General features: G+C 38.6%; 1 long non-coding RNA gene across 1 annotated transcript in view; it reads right to left on the bottom strand.

Annotated features, from left to right (window-relative positions):
* Positions 1-14,800: 14,800 nt before the first annotated feature.
* LOC132694482 (uncharacterized) overlaps positions 14,801-17,957 on the bottom strand; it is a 33,677-nt gene continuing 30,520 nt past the window's right edge. The window contains exon 3 of the long non-coding RNA XR_009617321.3: positions 14,801-15,081. This is a non-coding gene — a long non-coding RNA (uncharacterized LOC132694482). The remainder of the gene's footprint in view (positions 15,082-17,957) is intronic.

Raw genomic sequence — 17,957 nt, 5'->3', positions numbered from 1 at the left:
CTAAGTTCCCAAGGTAAAAACCTAGAAAGAGAACAAAATAAACCAAATGGAAGCGAAAGGAATTTACTTAAAACTTTTTTTAATCTTTATTTTTGAGAGAGAGAGAGAGAGAGAGAGAGAGAGAGAGAGAGAGAGAGAGAACGCACGGGGGAGGGGTAGAGAGAGAGGGAGACACAGAATCTGAAACAGGCTCCAGGCTCCAAGCTGTCAGCACAGAGCCCAAACAACTGAGCCACCTAGGCATCCCAGAAGGAAGTTAATAAACATAAATGAAACCAAAAACAGGAAAATAGGGGAAAAAGAAAAAAGTGAAACAAAAGTGGGCTCTTTGGAAAACTCCAAGTTGATAAACCGCTAGCAAGACTGATGAAGATTTTTTTAAATTTTTTTTAACCTTTTTATTTATTTTTGAGACAGAGAGAGAGCATGAATGGGGGAGAGTCAGAGAGAGAGGGGGAGACACAGAATCTGAAACAGGCTCCAGACTCCAAGCTGTCAGCACAGAGCCCAACGCGGGGCTTGAACTCACAGACCGCAAGATCACGACCTGAGCCGAAGTCGGACACTTAACCGACTGAGCCACCCAGGCGCCCCAAGACTGATGAAGATTTAAGAAAAGAAAGCATTAAGTCTCAGTTGGCATTTTTCCTCTTCTATTGGTACATGAAATAATGGTGCATCTTAATGTAAGAATATCTTTAATACTTTCTGTGAAGGAAAAAAAACCCAACAACCTTATTAACATTCTTTGATGCAAAGAGATGGGTTCAGTTCCCCCCCACCCCATCTGGAGATTCTGTCCATAGTAGTACAGAGTGTTATGGTTACCATCACCATGTGCCACGTTAGTTCCAGAATGGTTGTGTGCGTACGTATGCCTGCATGCGTGTGGTCTGGATGGGTGCAGGCCAGACCAGACGAAGGTTACAAGAGGTGACCAAATAAAACATGAACTCAACTGTAATCTGCGTTTTTCCAGATCAGCCTAATTTTGGTCAAACTGGGTAGCTTAATGGACTCATAGGAAAATATAGCTATTTTACCAAAGGGAAATTGAGACCAGGAATGGAAGGATAATAGCAAAATGACCTCCACATTGCAACTGGCCTTCTTGGTCTGAGTCCCAGGTCTGGTTCAGGCAGCGTGTAGCTCTAACAATAAGGTTCCTAGACAGCAAGCTTTATGCTTAGTTTGACATTAAGTGTACGTGTCACTAAGCTGGAGTTTTCCCACCAGCCCGGGGAGGTGCAGGGAGAAAGACAGAAACCTGATTCTTCCCTGTTCGTCATGGCTCAGCCTCCCTGGCACTGGATCCTAGAGCATTTTATCAGGGTCATTTGTGAATAAGCTATTCAAGAATGATTATTTTAAGGTCAGGTTCTTGGTATTATCTTTCTCAAAAGGAAAACTTGACTGTTCTCCAGATAGTGATGGGCATATTTGTTTTATTACTGCCAGCTTTGTAACTTAAAATTTTGGAAGATCACCAGGTTTTTACTTGGTAAGAGATTGTCTAAACCTGGTCTCCAGCCCAAACTTCTGTTCCCAGATGGTTAATCAGCATTTCTTTCAACCTATGCAATTCAAAGAGAACTAAATCCACTTGCAGCTTTGCATTTAGCTCTTTTCCTAAAGGTATACACCTTGGCCAGCCACTGAGGGCCAGCCATTGCTAGAGGAGGAGAGCTGCTGCTGAGATGGCAGTCCTCTCACTGTGCAAGAAAATGAACAGAAAATGGACTATTTCAAACAATTCACCTGTGAAGGATATTCATCACATGGTTCACTTTCTAATTTGATCATGTTATGAAATGAAGCACCGTTTGGTAGAGCTTTATGAAAGTATTTTCCTCCTTCTTGTTTAGTAGACCCAGGGATGTACCACAATTGGCTAATATGGCCTTCAAGAGCCATATCTCTATAATTCCATTCGGTGAGATCATGTTGGTAGCATGACATTAATGGGAAATCTTTACACCATGAAAATTGGCAAATACTGCAAGTCAGGGGGAGGGGGTTCCTTTTAGTTCAGTTTTGTTTTATTGGTAAAGTCAGTCTTTAAACACTTAGCAGCACACGACTTTTTAGATCCCTCTGCAGTCCTCCTGTAGCACCTTCCTTTTATCGTATTTAACACATCTTACACTTGCCGGTTCTTCGTCTCTACAACCCACCAGACTACAGCATCTATAAGGGCAGATTCTGCCCGTCTTGCTCACTACTGGTACATCTAGTACCTTGCATAGTATCCAGCTACACTGTTGTCAGCAAATATTTTGGAATGGATGACTTCTTGTTGTTCCCCTCCTCCTGTATATCTGACATGGCCAATAACCTAACTGTGGCCCAGAAAAGAATGTGGTTAAAGACACTTCTATTCCAGGCAATGAACACCTCTTCAGAAGCTCAGAGCCAGGCTCTGGGCAGCATCTGTGAATGGAGAGCTCAGTCCCTCCAGGGTGACAATACCCTTTTATCCCCAGCCAGCTTTTAAGAGGGTGGAAGAGGTGCAGCACTTAGAAAACTATGAAGTGAGACTCAAAAGCAAGGCTCTGGAAAACACTTCTCCCACTTATTAATGCCTGAACTTGCCCTAAGAGATAAATTATTTCTTGCCACGACCAAAGAGATATAAATAACTGTCCTGTTAGAATGTTGTATCTGTTTTAAATTCTCAATTAAAGTAGAAGAATCCTATAAAATTTTCCTTTAAAAGTAAGCTTTGATATAGGAGCAGGAAAAGGAGCCGAGAGCCAAAGGATGTTAATTGGCCAAAACAAGGGAAGGGAAATGGTGTGCAGTCTACAAAGATGGTTGTCATAAATCCTACCACCACCAACTCTACCCATATGCTTGCCACTTGCCCCATTAAGAAGTGAGGTTCTCTTGAATCTGGGCTGGTCCTGAGACTTGCTCTGACCAAGAGCATGTAGTTGAAATGATCGTATACCTGTTCTCTAAGAGGCCTGGAAGCTTCTACTTTCACATTCCCAGCGGGAGTTGGTATTACGAGCTTGCTGTGTATCTTTCCAGACTTTGCCCATGCATTTTTTTTTTTAACCATGGATAAAAATATAAAATTGTTTTGTCATTTTTAAATATAAGTTTATATACTATGTTCTATAACTTTATTAGCATATTTTTTTAGAGTTTATTTATTTTGAGAGAGAGAGATTGAGAGCATGGAAGGGGGCTGAGGGAGAGAGAGAGAATCCCAAGCAGGCCCCACACTGTCAGCGTGGAACCCACTGCAGGACTCGAGCCCATGAACTGGGAGATCATGACCTGAGCTGAAACCCGGAGTCGATCACTTCACCGACTGAGCCACCCAGGCACCCCAGCATAATTTTTAAAATTTTTGTTGATTCATATAGATTTGAATTTATTGCCTTAACTACAGTAACTCCATTGCTTAATATAGTATGTTTATTACACTATTTCTGGAGTCACAGTCATTTGTTTGTAATTTAGTCATTCCAAAAATACTGTAGATCATAGTTCATTATTGATATACGTAAGCCAGGCCAAAGATCACATACAACTTTAATACAAACTGTCAAATTATTCTCCAAAATAACTATCAATTTATTCTCTCACTGGTAGTATATTATAGTATTCATCTCCTTATAATTTGATAACTCCTTAATACTGTCATTATTTAATAGTTGTCTTTATGATGGGGAAATACAGAACTTTGTTGTTTTAATTAACAAATTTTATACATATTTAGAGATATGTTTATAACCACTGTTTCATCACTGGAAATTTGCTTATGTTCTTTACCCTTTTCTATTAGAATATTTTTTCCATTAATCTGTATTAACAGTTTCTTATACACACTGTGCTGATGTGAGTTTAAAATGACCTGATCATAACCTGTCAGAACTGAAACAGGAAGAAATAGAAAATTTGAACAGACTGATTACCAGCAATGAAATCAGAATCAAAAACTCCCAAAAAACAAAAGTCCAGGACCAGACATCTTCACAGGGGAATTCTACCAACGATTTAAAGAGTTAATACCTATTCTTCTCAAATTATTACAAAAAATACAAGAGGAAAGAAAACTTCCAGATTTGTTCTATGAGGCCAGCATTACCCTGATACCAAAACCAGATAAAGACACCACAAGAAAACAGGCAAAAACAAAAACAAAACAAAAACACTATAGGACAACATCTCCCATGAATATAGATGCAAAAATCCTCAACAAAGTATTATCAAACCAAATCCAATGATACATTAAAAAAAAAAAAAAAGACACCTTGATCAAGTGGAATTTATTCCTGGGATGCAAGGGTGGTTCAATATTCACAGAACATAACAAGTCACATCAATAAGAGAAAGAATAAAAATCATGATCATTTCAATAGAGGCAAAAGCATTTGACAAAGTACAATATCCATTCATGATAAAAACCCTCTGCAAAGTAGGTCTGGAGGGAATACACCTTTTCACATGATAAAGGTCTCATGTGAAAAATCCACAGCCCGCATCATACCCAATGGAGAAAAACAGAGCTTTTCCTTTAAGGTTAGGAAAAAGACAAGGATGCCCTCTCTCACCATTTTTATTCAACATAGTACTGGAAGTCCCAGCAACAGCAATTAGACAAAAGAAGTAAAAGGCACCCAAATTGGTCAGGAAGTAAAACTCAGTATTTTCAAATGACATGATACTACATTAGAAAACCCAAAAGACTCCACCAAAAAACTACTAGAATAGAAGAATTCAGTAAAGTCACAGGATACAAAATGAATGTACAGAAATCTGCTGCATTTCTATCCACTAATAATGAAGGAGCAGAAAGTGAAATTAAGAAAATACCATTTACAAATACACCAAAAACAATAAAACATTCAGGAATAAACTTAACCAAGGAGGTAAAATTAAAGAAATAAAGAGCATCCAAATCTGTAAGAAAGAAGTAGAACTCTCACTACTTGAAGATGACATGATACTCTATATAGAAAACCTGAAAGACTCCACCAAAAAAATGGCTAAAACTAATACACGAATTCAGTAAAGTTGTAGGATACAAAAATCATACACCAATAATGAATGAAGCAGCAGAAAGGGAAATTAAGCAATCAACCCCATTTACAATTGCACCAAAAATAAGATACCTAGGAATAAACCTAAACAAAAAAGTGAAAGATCTATACTCTGAGAACTATAAAACACTGATGAAGTAAACTGAAGACAACAGAAAGAAATGGAAAGACATTCCATATTCATGGATTGGAAGAATACTGTTAAAATGTCTATACCACCCAAAAGCAATTTACAGATTTAGTGCAATCCCTCTTAAAATGCCAATATGAAACTAGAACAAACAACCCTAAACTTTGTATGGAACCACTAAAGACCTCAACTAGCCAGAGCAATCTTGAAAAAGGAAAGCAAACCTGGAGGTGTCACAATTCCAGATTTCAAATTTATTACAAAGAGCTGGTAATTAAAACAGTGTGGGGCTGGCATAAAAATAAACCCATGGATCAGTGGAATAGAAGACCCAGAAATAAACCCATAATTATATGGTCAATTAATCTTTGACAAAAGAGGCAAGAATATGCAATCGGAAAAAGTCTCTTCAACAAATGGCGTTGTGGAAAACTGAACAGCCACATGTGAAATAATGAAAACTGGACCACTTTCTTATACCATACACAAAAATAAACTCAAAAATGGATTAAAGACCTAAAAATTTGAGACCTGAAACCATAAAAATTCTTGAAGAGATTATAGGCAGTAATATTTGTCATGGGCTGTACCAACATGTTTCTAGTTATGTCTGAGGCAAGAGAAATAACAAAAATAAGCTATTGGGACAACATCAAAAAACTTCTGCACAGCAAAGGAAACAATCTACAAAACTAAAAGGAAACCTACTGAATGGGAGAAGGTATTTTCAAATGACATATCTGATAAAGGGTTAGCATGCAAAATATATAAAGAACTGAAACATTTCAATACAAAAAAAAACTCCAATTTAAAAATGGTCAGAGGACATGAACAGACATTTCTCCCAAGAAAACATCCAGATTTCCAGCAGACATATGAAGAGATGATCATCACTCATCATAAGGGAAATGCAAAAAACAAAAAAACAAAACAAAAAAAAAACTGAGAGATCACCTCACACCTGTCAGAATGGCTAAACAACAGGCATTGGTAAGGATGTGAATAAAGGGGAACCGTCTTGCACTGTTGGTGAGAATGCAAACTGGTGCAGCTACTCTGGAAAACAGTATGGAATTTCTTTAAAAATTAAAAATCGAACTACCCTACAATCCCTGGGCATCTGGGTGGCTCAGTTGGTTAAGTGACCAACTCTTGATCAGCTCAGGTCATGATCTTGCATTTCATAACATAGAGCTCTATGTCAGGCTCTGCACTGACAGTGCAGGGCCTGCTTGGGGTTCTCACTCTCCCTTTCTCCCAAAATAAATGAGTATTAAAAAAAAAAATAACTACTCTACAATCCAGTAGTTGCATTACTGGGTATCTACCCCCAAAATAGAAAAAACACTAAGTCAAAGGGATACATGTTCCCTTATGTTTACAGCAGCCTTATTTACAATAGCCGAATTATGGAAGCAGCCCAAGTGTCCATCAAGAGATGAATGGAAAGATGTGGTGTATATATATATATGTATGTATATATATAATTGCAATCTAGGATTTTGTTAATTTAAAAATCCATTCTATCTGTATTTTCTTTGTTGTAACTAAAATAAGGATTTTGACAGTTAACAGAAATGACTTGCACAAAGTCTTCTGAATGCAGGTATCTTAACACAGGTAGTAATTTAGTCACCTGATTTGATTACAAATGAGAATATATTTAAGAAAATAATGAGAAGATAGGACAGAAAACCATGTAAGCAACACCCTTCTGAAATAAAAATTTAAAAAGTAACATCTTATTTTTTTAATGTTTATTTTGAGAGAGAGGCCAGAAGTGTGAGAGGAGGGAGGGACAGAGAAATAGAGACACTGTATCCAAAGCAGGCTCTAGGCTGTGAGCTGTCAGTCAGCACAGAGGCTGATGTGGGGCTTGAACCCACAAATTGCGAGATCATGACTTGAGCTGAAGGTGGATGCTTAGCCTATGGAGCCACCCATGCACCCCAAAATTTAACTATTTAAATAGTTTGTCCTGAGATTTTAAAAATTATGTAAGGAAAATCTCCCTTCCAAAGAAAATTGCAGCTTAAAATTTTGTATATTGTTTTTGTTCTCACTATCTTGCAAATGATAACATCAGTATTTCCAAATTTTCGTATGTTAGTTCATTTGGAATTTTGATATCTTATAATTTCTCCCTAATACTTAGTGTGGTGCTATTACTATGAAATAGGAAGCACATGCCGAGAAGAGGAGCCTAAAGAGTTATCGTGCAATATGGAGCTTTTCTAAGTTTAGCTTTTAGAAAAGTTAGGTGACTGCAGATGGAAGAAAAGCAGGTCAAAGCAAATTTTTTTCTGATTTCAATGTTTATTAAGCACAGAATCAAAACAAATTTTGCATGTGCATGATCAAAGTTCTCCAAAGTAAAATGTCGGAGTCAAGACAGCAGGGTCAAAATGGAGATGTAAAAATAGCAAGATCAAGTCATCTGTTCGTTTTTTTTTTTTAAGTTTTCATTCTAAATCCAGTTAGTTAACATACAATGTTTTATTATTAGTTTCCGGTGTACAATATAGTGACTCAACACTTCCATACAACACCCAGGGCTTATCACAAGTGTACTCTTTAATCCCCATCACCTATTTAGCCCATCCCCAATCCACCTCCCCTCTGGTAACCATCAGTTTGTTCTCTACAGTTACGAGTGTTTCTTGGTTTGTCTCTTCTTCCCCTCTGCTCCTTTGTTGTTCCTTAAATTCTACGTATGAGTGAAATCATATGGTACGTGTGTTTCTTGACTGATGTATTTTACCTAGCATCACACTCTGTATCTCCATCCAAGTCATAGCAAATGGCAAGATTTCATTCTTTTTTATGGCTGAATAATATTTCGTTGTGTATAAATGCACCACCTCTTTATCCATTCATCAACTGATGGACACTTGGGGTGCTTCCAAAATCCAGTTATTATAAGTAAGACTGCAATAAACATAGTGTTGCATGTATCCCTTTGAATTAGTATTTTTGTATTCTTTGGGTAAATACCCAGTAGTGCAATTGCAGGATCATGGTTAGTTCTATTTTTAATTTTTTTTTTTGAGGAACCTCCATACTGTTTTCCACAATAGCTGTACCAGTTTGCATTCCCACCAACAGTGCATGAGTGTTCCTTTTTCTCCACATCCTCACCAACACTTGTTCAAAACAATTTGTTGATTTCATCATGATTAATACCTACCTTGTATATATTTAGCTTTTCACAGCACATTCACCTATACAATATACCCTTCAAAACACTTGTAATTTCATGAACTACATACCGGATTCCACAAGAAATTTATTTTCCATGCATTCTTTGACTTCCTGAAAGAGTTTTGTAGGAATATGATCTACCAATTAAACTTGTATTGCTGAATCTCTAAATGTGCCCCTCACCATCAGAACATGATTCTGATGTAACAATTAGCATCTGGCCTCTTGGCATCACATGTGCCCACCCTGTCCGTCAGAAGCCCCAAAGATGCAAAACTCTCTGCCGTCCTTGCTTCTGTGAAAACCTGCAGCTAAACTAGGGTCTGATTCTAGTCATTTATAGCTATGGCTAAATTTAAGCCAATCGTTTCCTTCTTCCTGGAGCAGTTACACACACTGCTTCTGTCAAACTGAGATTTAAAGCTCTGATTTTTTTATTGTGGTAAGAAATCTAACAAAATCTACCATCTTAACCATTTTTTTAAGATTACAGCCTTCACTATAAGCACCTTGTTGTAGGACAGATCTCTAGAACCTCATCTTGCAAAACTGAAACTCTGTACCCACTGAACAACCCTTTCCCCTTCCCCACAGTCCCTTAGCAACCACCATTCTACTTTGTTTTTAAGCATTTCATACTTTAGATACTACTTCAGATGTAAGAGGAATTATGTAGTATGTATCTTTATGACTGGCTTATTTCACTCCTAATGTCCTCAAGGTTCATCCATGTTGTAGCATATGATAGGATGTCTTTCAACATGCATTAGGAATTAGAAGACCTATAAAAGACAATTAGAAAGTGGTAAGTGGAAGCGCCTTAAGAGGTGCTTTATGCTCAATTTTATCAACCAGGAAGTCCATATAGTTCAGACTCGGCAAACCTTCCGTGGGATTAGAGTAGTTGGTGAATTGGTATTCCTTAAAGCTCAAAATGGATGGACTACTTATTGCTGTCTCCAAAATATCAGAACAAAAATCCATAAAAGCACTAGAAAACCAGAGGCCATGTCATTAGCAGACCAAAAATACTAAGGAATTTCTGTATGAATGATATAAAGCAAATGGACTTGGTTACTGGCAAAACCAAACAGTATGCAGGAATCTACTTTCCAAACAGTTGCCTATGGCATTTGCCCCTTAGGGCCTCTTCTTAGGACTGTAGACCTAAGAATACCTCTCAAAATAAGTGAGTTTACTTCTAGGGAATGCCTAGCACGAGCCCTGGAGGTGGAAAGAGAAGTAGGGTAAGGTCCTAGATCACTGCCAGCCTCCATGCACATGGAGCCCCAAACCCCAAAGATGGGCTTCTCCAGCCTTCACACAAACCCACCCAATATGGATTCAGGCCCCAGTATTTGAGGGGAGAAAAAAAGTCAATAAATGGACCAAGTAGAGGAACTGTCCTCAAGGAAAGCACTATTAATGCAAGAAAACTAAAATCTTAAACTTATAGAAGTGTCTGACAATTTAAGAAAATCATTGCCATTAAATGAGAAAGGAACAGTAGGAAATTTAAAGCATGAGAACACTGAATAACTTTCAGAAGCTAAAATTCTGGTTGCTAGAATGAAAGTTGAGTAGAAGGACCGAATAGAAGACTACAGACGACGGGAGGTGTCTTAGGCAATCTGGAAGCTTGAGCTAAGGACTTTCCCCAAGAACACCATTCAAAAATAAGGAAAAACTATGAAAGGAGTTAATACACATGGAGCTATATCCAGCCATCTAATATTTACCCAATAAGTGAACAGAGCATGGAGGGGGAAAAAAAAGAAATAATGGAAGAAATTTCCATATGCTAAAGAAGGACATGTACGTTCAGATTGAAATGGCCCACCGTGTGCTTTATGCAAATGTTAAAAAACACGTTTTGGTGATTTTTATGAATTCCAAGGATAAAAACGTTACAAACTTTTAAAACCAGAAAAAGGGTAGAAGGGAAGGAAAAATTACAAAGGACTTAGAGTGAAACTGGCACCAGATTTCTGACTAGCAAGTTGAAAAGCTAGAAAATCATGAAGGAATTGCCAAAATATTCTGAGGGGAAAGGATTTGGAAACTTTTCCCAGGCAAATTAGCATTCAAGTATGAAGGCAAAATGAAGATAATTTTGAACATGCAAGCAATTTAGAGATTTTGCCACCCACATAACCTTCTGAAAATATTACTCAAAATAAAAATGTAATCCAAGAATGGGAAGGAGATAGGACACAAGAAATAGAACAGGAATAGAAGAATTGAACAAGTAACCAGTAAAGCATATAATTGGTACAAATAAATTCTTGTAGGGTGGCCGTAATATGTATTGTAATTGTTGAGCAGAGAGTCCCAAGATAGAAAATGTAACTTAACAATGTGGAACGATAGTTGCAGCAGCAGCGGCAGGTAGGAGATGGAGCGGACTGGGGAGGGCAGAAAAGAGCTAATTGATGCCAATGCTCTTGAACAGTTTTAAGGAAAGGCTAGAAGGGGAGCATACAGTGCTTAGAAGGGTATAGATTAGTGGGAAGGAGGGGGAGCCCATTGTCACTGAAGATTCCATTAAGTTCCCAATTCAACTAGCATGAATGCCGACTATTTATCAGGCCTCCAGGAACTCTGTAGGGCAAGAGCAGATCTGTGTATCCTGTGTAGCTTTTTCCTGACCTCTTACTTGTTTAAGAATGAGTTGTCCATAAAGCTTATCATCCAAATCTAGATATGCTTGAGATTGAACAGGACTATGAACTGGCTCAATGCAGCACAATATGCAGGACTGTCCTGGAAAGTGAAGATATATAGTCATCCTACCTGTAAGGTAGTCATCGGTCAGTTACACTGACTAGGCTGGATAGGGTATGCTCAGGTTGGAGAAAACAGCTGGATCCTTGCTTGGCAGCAAATCATGGGTTTTTATCAGTGTTGTTGATGAACTTGCATTCCAACCTATGCATTCTATGTAAGGGACGGTTTGCAAACATCAGGATCTGTTCTTGAATCAAGCTCTGCCACAATGTTTATTCCCAAAGTAAATCTAACAAAAGACACCACATTTGAGGTCTGTTGCAACCCTTGTTTAAAATGATCATTTCCTGAGGTGCCTGGGGGGCTCCATCGGTTAAGCACCCGACTTCAGCTCAGGTCATGATCTTGCAGTTCGTGGGTTCAAGCCCTGCATCGGGCTCTGTGCTAACAGCTCGGAGCCTGGAGCCTGCTTTGGAGGCTGTGTCTCCCTCTCTCTCTGCCCCTCCCCTGCTCATGCTCTGTCAAAAATGAATATTAAACACAATTTCTGAATAATCATTTCCTCACATTCCAAAACTGAGAGGCAGAAGTTGTAAATGCTCCTTTCAAGGGACTTAAGAGATAATTATTGCTATCTCAGAGGTGGAGAGTTCTGCAGTATCCATATGGGCTGGTCATAGCGAAGGAAAATATAAGGAAGCGTGTGTAGACAAAAAGACCACCAAATAGCCTTATTAAACCCTGCCTGAAGTGCAGGAAAACAAAGCAGCTAATAGCTGTAACGGCCCCAGGTGAGCCAGAATCAGGGTTTCCTGACTTGCGTCCTGCAAATCTTAAATAACATCTTTACAAGCAAGGCTTTCCCGGATATGGTCTTCCCAGGATTGGGGCTCTGAATGCAGGTTCCAGTACATCCTCTCAGATTTTAAAGTGTTCTATGTCAGTGTACCCCTTTCTGTCTTCAAGGCCCTTAAAAAGACACATTTAAGATAAAATTAAAGTTGTCCAAAATATAAACATATATGATGAATAGGTGTGTAATTCCCTTTCAATTATTTCTGGATTCTTCTGGAAAGCCAGTATCCAGTCTTTTTTTTTTTTTTTTAAGTTTATTTTGAGAGACAGCACAGGTGCATGCACAAGCAGAGGAAGGGCAGAGAGAGAATCTTCAGCAGGATCTGATGCAGGGCTCAAACCCATGAACCATGAGATCATGACCTGAGCCAAAACCAACTGTTGGACACTTAACCGACTGAGCCACCCAGGCACCACCAATATCCAATCTTATTAAGCAGAAGTACAAGCAAGTGTGAAACAACGTGTTAAGAGAAATCCAAAATTGAGCATGTACAACCGGGTTGTTTTTATTTATAATACTTAGGTTGAACCACATGAAATTAGACCTGATGCTCAGCATTAGCTTGTTCTCTACAGCATATATGGGGGGTGGGGGGCTGGGACTTTGCCATAGTAACACTGAATTATCCTCTAGTGTTCCTCTCCAGAACAAGACTTAGTATAAAATAGGTCCATCTTGGATCGCAGCCAAAGTGATTTAATTCCTGAAGTTTTAAAAGAACATCACTATAAGGCAAGGTGGGCCCCAAAGTATGCCAAGGTAGGTCCATTTTTTAGTTAGTAAATTAAGTTAGTAAATAAAAGTATTTCAAACAATGCTTACTGTGTGCCTGGAATTGTTTTAAATGCTTTACAAATATTAACTCATTATGGTGAAGTCAAAGACTTTAAGAATATAAAGTGCTTTTAATAATGTAAAAAACCTTATTTTTAAAGGCAGGCAAGGGAGACAAAGAGGGAAGAGAAAAGCAAGAAAGAGAGGAAACCAGGAAATTAACAAAGATGAGGAAAGAAAGTGGAATTTTTCACTGGGAAATTGAGGTAATTGATGGAAGAGGTTAACGATGAGAGAGACGGTGTGCAAAGTTGCTCATCGAAAACCAAGCCCCTTCCAGCACTGGTATTTTGGGAAAGCCGTTTGTAAGAGCACAACACTGGTAGCAGGAAGAAAACAAAGGTGCGTTTCTACTCTGGCCTGAAGCAGCCTCAGATTCCCCCCATCCTGGAGTCTGCCTTTCCCCCATTGTTGAGCAATGCCAGACCAACAATAAAAACAGCGTGAATTGAGCATTATCCATGTTACTGGCACGTTTCCAAGCAGATCACGTGCATTTTAGCAGATAAATTCCTTCATCTCTATTCCCTTACAGAGGATGCTGAGGCCATTGGGCAACAGATACACTCTGTGAGTCAGGAAATAGAAGATGAAAAGTGAAAAACTACATTTCCCTGATTCCTTTATAGTTTAGCCAGTCATATAGCTTAGGCCAAGCAGATACACCTGCATGAAATTTGGAAGCTTCAAATTCTAGGGTATCTACAAAGATAGAAGTTGTGCTCTATTAACTTCTTTTGGAAATCACTGCCACGAGGGTATTTCGGTATCAGACTTAGAAGAAGCTGGTTCTTTGGAGTATCCGTAGCTTTACGGGGTTGAGAGGTAAGGAGCAGAGGACTCATTCACCCAGTCCACATCATGGCAGAAGTCAGGAGCGAGACGGTTTCTAGAACCGGCAGTTGTGGAGGCAGCTTCCGAGTTCCCCAGCTTCCTAATAATGACAGAGCATAAGCTCACTCACTTCGTAGACCAATTCTGCAGTACCATTTTGGGAGCTTGCCTGGAGCCTGTTGCTTCCTCTTTGAAAGTTTTATAAGCATCTAATCCCCCAACTGAAGCTCTCCTTAAACTGGCTCAAGTGGATTCTGTTGTCTACCACTGGATCCTTATTGAGGTACCTTGGCTGACTGGAACCGGTTATCTGATTTGGTTGGGTTACACAGTAGTGAAGATTCATTTGCCATTAAGGAATAGAATACTTATAATTCACAACGTGGCAGTGGCAAAATAGCTACTTAAGCCATCCTAGCCATACGGAGAAAGTGCCTATTAAAGAGATTTTGGCATATGGGGCCTACCTCCACAGCACGGTAGGAGAATCACAAGAAATAGAGGAGTGCTGGGCATTAAATGCTTTTAACTACGCTTCAGAACTTAAAGAAAATTGAGGCTTAGTGTCAACTTTTAGATAAAGACAGAATCATGGAGTTTCTTGCATTTTCTAAAAAAAAAAAATCTTATGAATGACATAGCTGGATAAAATATAACACATCGATCGACAGAATACAACAGATCGATCAACTGGCAGACTACATTAGCAGATCGATTGGTCCATAAATGGATCCATAAACAGATAAAAATCAGAGTGTCATTGTGCAGGGTGGGGAAGTAAATTTTCTAGTGTATTTTATGTGAAACAGCACTGACTGAGAAAGAGTGGAACCATGAGAATTAGAATGGTAACGTTTGGGAGGAATAAGGATTCTGAGTTATCCAAACTCTATTAATCACCCTGTGAGAGCAGAGTTACTGCTGAAAGTTGTTCCTGCTTGAAGTCTCCTCAGGTTCCATCAATTCCACCTCTCATTGCCTTCAGACTTTTAATTATAGCCCAGCATTCCCCAGGAGACCAATTAGAAAGTCAAATCCAGGAGAAGAACACTCAAATGCCAAAAAAATTACATAATTAGCTTTACATATTGCTACATAACATACCAACCCAAAACTTTGCAGCATAAAGTAACAGAAGTTTTATCTAGCTCATGAGTCTGGTTATCAAGTGGGGCTGAGAAGACCTGGGTGGTCCTTCTGATCTGGGTCAGGATCAGCTCTTCATGTCTGAGTTCACTCATGTCTGGGATCTTAAGTAGATGGCAGTGCACTGTTCATATGGTCTCTAATTCACGAACAGGCTTGCTTGGGTTTGCCCAAAGGTTTTGGGATGGTTTCCACTGCTTGGGTTTGCAGAAGCTGCAAACCTTCGTGAAGCCCAAATTCAGAACTTGAGTAATGTTGCCTTCTCCACATTCTTTTGGTTGAAGCTGGTCAGAAGCCTGTCAAGAAGTGGAGAAATAGATTCCGCTTTTTTGAGAAAAAATTTTTAGTGTTTATTTTTGAGAGAGGGAGAGGACAGAGCGTGAGTGGGGGAGCAGCAAAGAGAGAGGGAGACACAGAATCTGAAGCAGGCTCCAGGCTCTGAGCTGTTAGCACAGAGCCTGACGCGGGGCTTGAACTCACAAACTGAGATCATGACCTGAGCCGAAGTTGGCCACTTAACCGACTGAGCCACCCAGGTGCCCCAGATTCCACTTCTTGATGGAAATGGGGCAAATAATTTGTAGGCCTTTTTAAAACTACCATATGTTTACGGTGACAAGTGACAATCAAACTAAGGTGGCAAAAAATAAGGAAATGGATTCTGATGGTGCTAGAGCAGACCAAGAGAGGGTGTAGATCTATACTTTTTCTTTTGGAGCATTTGTTTCACATAAGCAGCATGGAATGAGCAGAAAGCATCAGATAACAGTCTGAGAAGACAAACAGCTTTCAGGAGTCTCACTTGTCGAAAGAACAAAATTCAGGACCCACAAAAGTAAGAGGCTGTTATAAACTTCATGTTTCTAGGTAGACTATTATACAGCTAAATGTAGGAGCAAGAGTGAACCAGAAATAAACAGGTTTCTACAAATGGTGAAATCCACCTTCAAGTCAGATCTATACTTGACTGCATAGAGGTAATCTACCCTGTTCTGTCTGCCAGAAGAAAATTAAATTCTCTTGGGAGGAAAAAAGACCTCATCCCAAATCTTCATGGTTTTTCATATTGTTCAACATTCAACTTAAAAAGTTATTAGGCATGTTAACAGAAAGGAACAAGAAAAAAACCCAGAAACAAATCTACAGATGATCTAGATGTGATTATCAAGTTATATTTTAAGAAGATGAGGAGTTTCTCCAAATAAGTGAAGTCTATTTAAAAGAAAAAAAAAAAAACCAAAGGAAATGGAACTGTAAATTAAATAACTAAACTTAAAAATTCAAGAATTCTTTAACCACAGCTAGTCATAGCAATAGACAGGATTAGTGAACTACAAGATAGATTAAGAGAAAAATTACAAACTGAAGCATAATATTGCAGGTCAGATTCCTTAGGAAGCAGACTCTAAAACAGAGAGTAGAATTCAGAAATTTTCAGGGGAGAGCTCTTTGGGATAAACATTTGGAGGGAAGTAAAGAAAGTGAAGGGCAGAGAGAAAAATCGCATCTCAATAGAGTCAGCCAATTTCACGGGAAACGCTCAAGCAAGGGGGCAACTGGGCCCATCTTTTATACTCCTGCATTGATCAGTCATTTGATAGGCTGTTCCCAGGATGAGGGCATGGACTTCAGGGAGGTGGTTAGCTTCAGCTGAATTAAATTCCTGGAAAGAACCAACACGTGAGAATTGTCAGCACCAACATACCCAGCAGCTGGGAAAACAAGCCTCTCAATCAATCGTAACTGGGAAAGGTGAGTGTGATGCAGTGCAGCAACTAAAACATAAGAAGATGGGCACCTGGGCGGCTCGTTCGGTTAAGCATCCAACTCTTGATTTCAGCTCAGGTCATGATCTCACAGTTTGTGGGTTCAAGCCCCATGTCAGGCTCTGCACTGACAACATGTTGCCTGCCTGGGATTCTCTGTCTCCCTCTCTCTCTGTCCCCCACCCCCGCTTGCACTCTCTCTCTCTCTCTCTCAAAAATAAATAAACATTAAAATAAATAAAACACAAGGAGAGAAAAAAAGGTTTAAACAAACAGAAAATATATTTGTAAGACAGAGATGGGATATGATGAAAGGGCCTAAGACACATATAATTGGAACCCAGAAAAAGAATGGGGCAGAAGGAATATTTGAGATTTTTCTAAAACTGACCAAAGATATCAAATCACATATTTTAAAATCCTATGAATCCAGGAAAACCACACCTAGGCACATCATAATCAGATTGCTGAAAAACAAATTTAAAGCAGCCAGGATAAAAGACACATTACCTTCAAAGGAACAACAATAAGTCTGAGAGCTGATTTATCAGTAGAAACAATGGAATTGAGAAGACAAAGATAGAATATGTTCAAAGTGTTGAAAATAAGTAACTGCCACACAACCTGAAGAAAATACTGTTTTAAAAAACTACACACAACCTGAAGAAAATACTGTTTTATAAAATGAAATTGACACAAAGACATTTTTTAGACAAAAACTGAAAGCATTTGTTGCCAGTAGACCCTTTACTAGAAGAAACACTAAGAGACTTTTTAAGCAGAAGAAAAATAACCCAAGATGGAAGCACAGAAATGAAGAATGAAGAGTATTAGGAGTAAATCTAAGTCAATGTTATTTCTACAAAAACTGATAATATTGTCTTAAGGGGATTAGCATATGTGTAGAATAAAAATACAGGAATAACATAAAGGATAGGAAGGGTGAACAAAGTTGAACAGTTCTCTGGTTCTTGCATTACCCAAAAAGTAAAAGTGACAAGTTATATTAGTCTGCAGTCAGTCAAGAACGCATGGTGTAATCTCTAGGGCAAGGTGTAGAAGAATAGTATTAGAGTATGTAATTAACAAAATAATCAAGCAGAAAAGTGGAATAAAAAAAATTTGATTAATCCAAAGGAAGTTAAAAGTAGAGAAAAATAGAACAGGTGGGTCAGATAAACACAAGTAGTAAGACAGTCATTATAAACTTAAATATATTAGTAATTATAATAAATATAAATAGAACAAATAGTTTGACTAAAAGACAAAAATTGTCAGACCCAATTTCAAAAACCCACAAATACATGCTGGTTATAGGAGATACATTTTTTGAGAGAGAGAGAAAGAGAGTGAGAGAGAGAGAAAAAAACACAGTGGGGATGAGAGGTAGAGTGAGAGAGAGAAAT

The sequence above is a fragment of the Panthera onca genome, chromosome B4 (genome assembly GCF_046562875.1).
Source record: "Panthera onca isolate mPanOnc1 chromosome B4, mPanOnc1 haplotype 2, whole genome shotgun sequence".
In the NCBI taxonomy this organism is placed as follows: domain Eukaryota; kingdom Metazoa; phylum Chordata; class Mammalia; order Carnivora; family Felidae; genus Panthera; species Panthera onca.
This window is presented reverse-complemented; position numbering and strand designations above follow the sequence as displayed.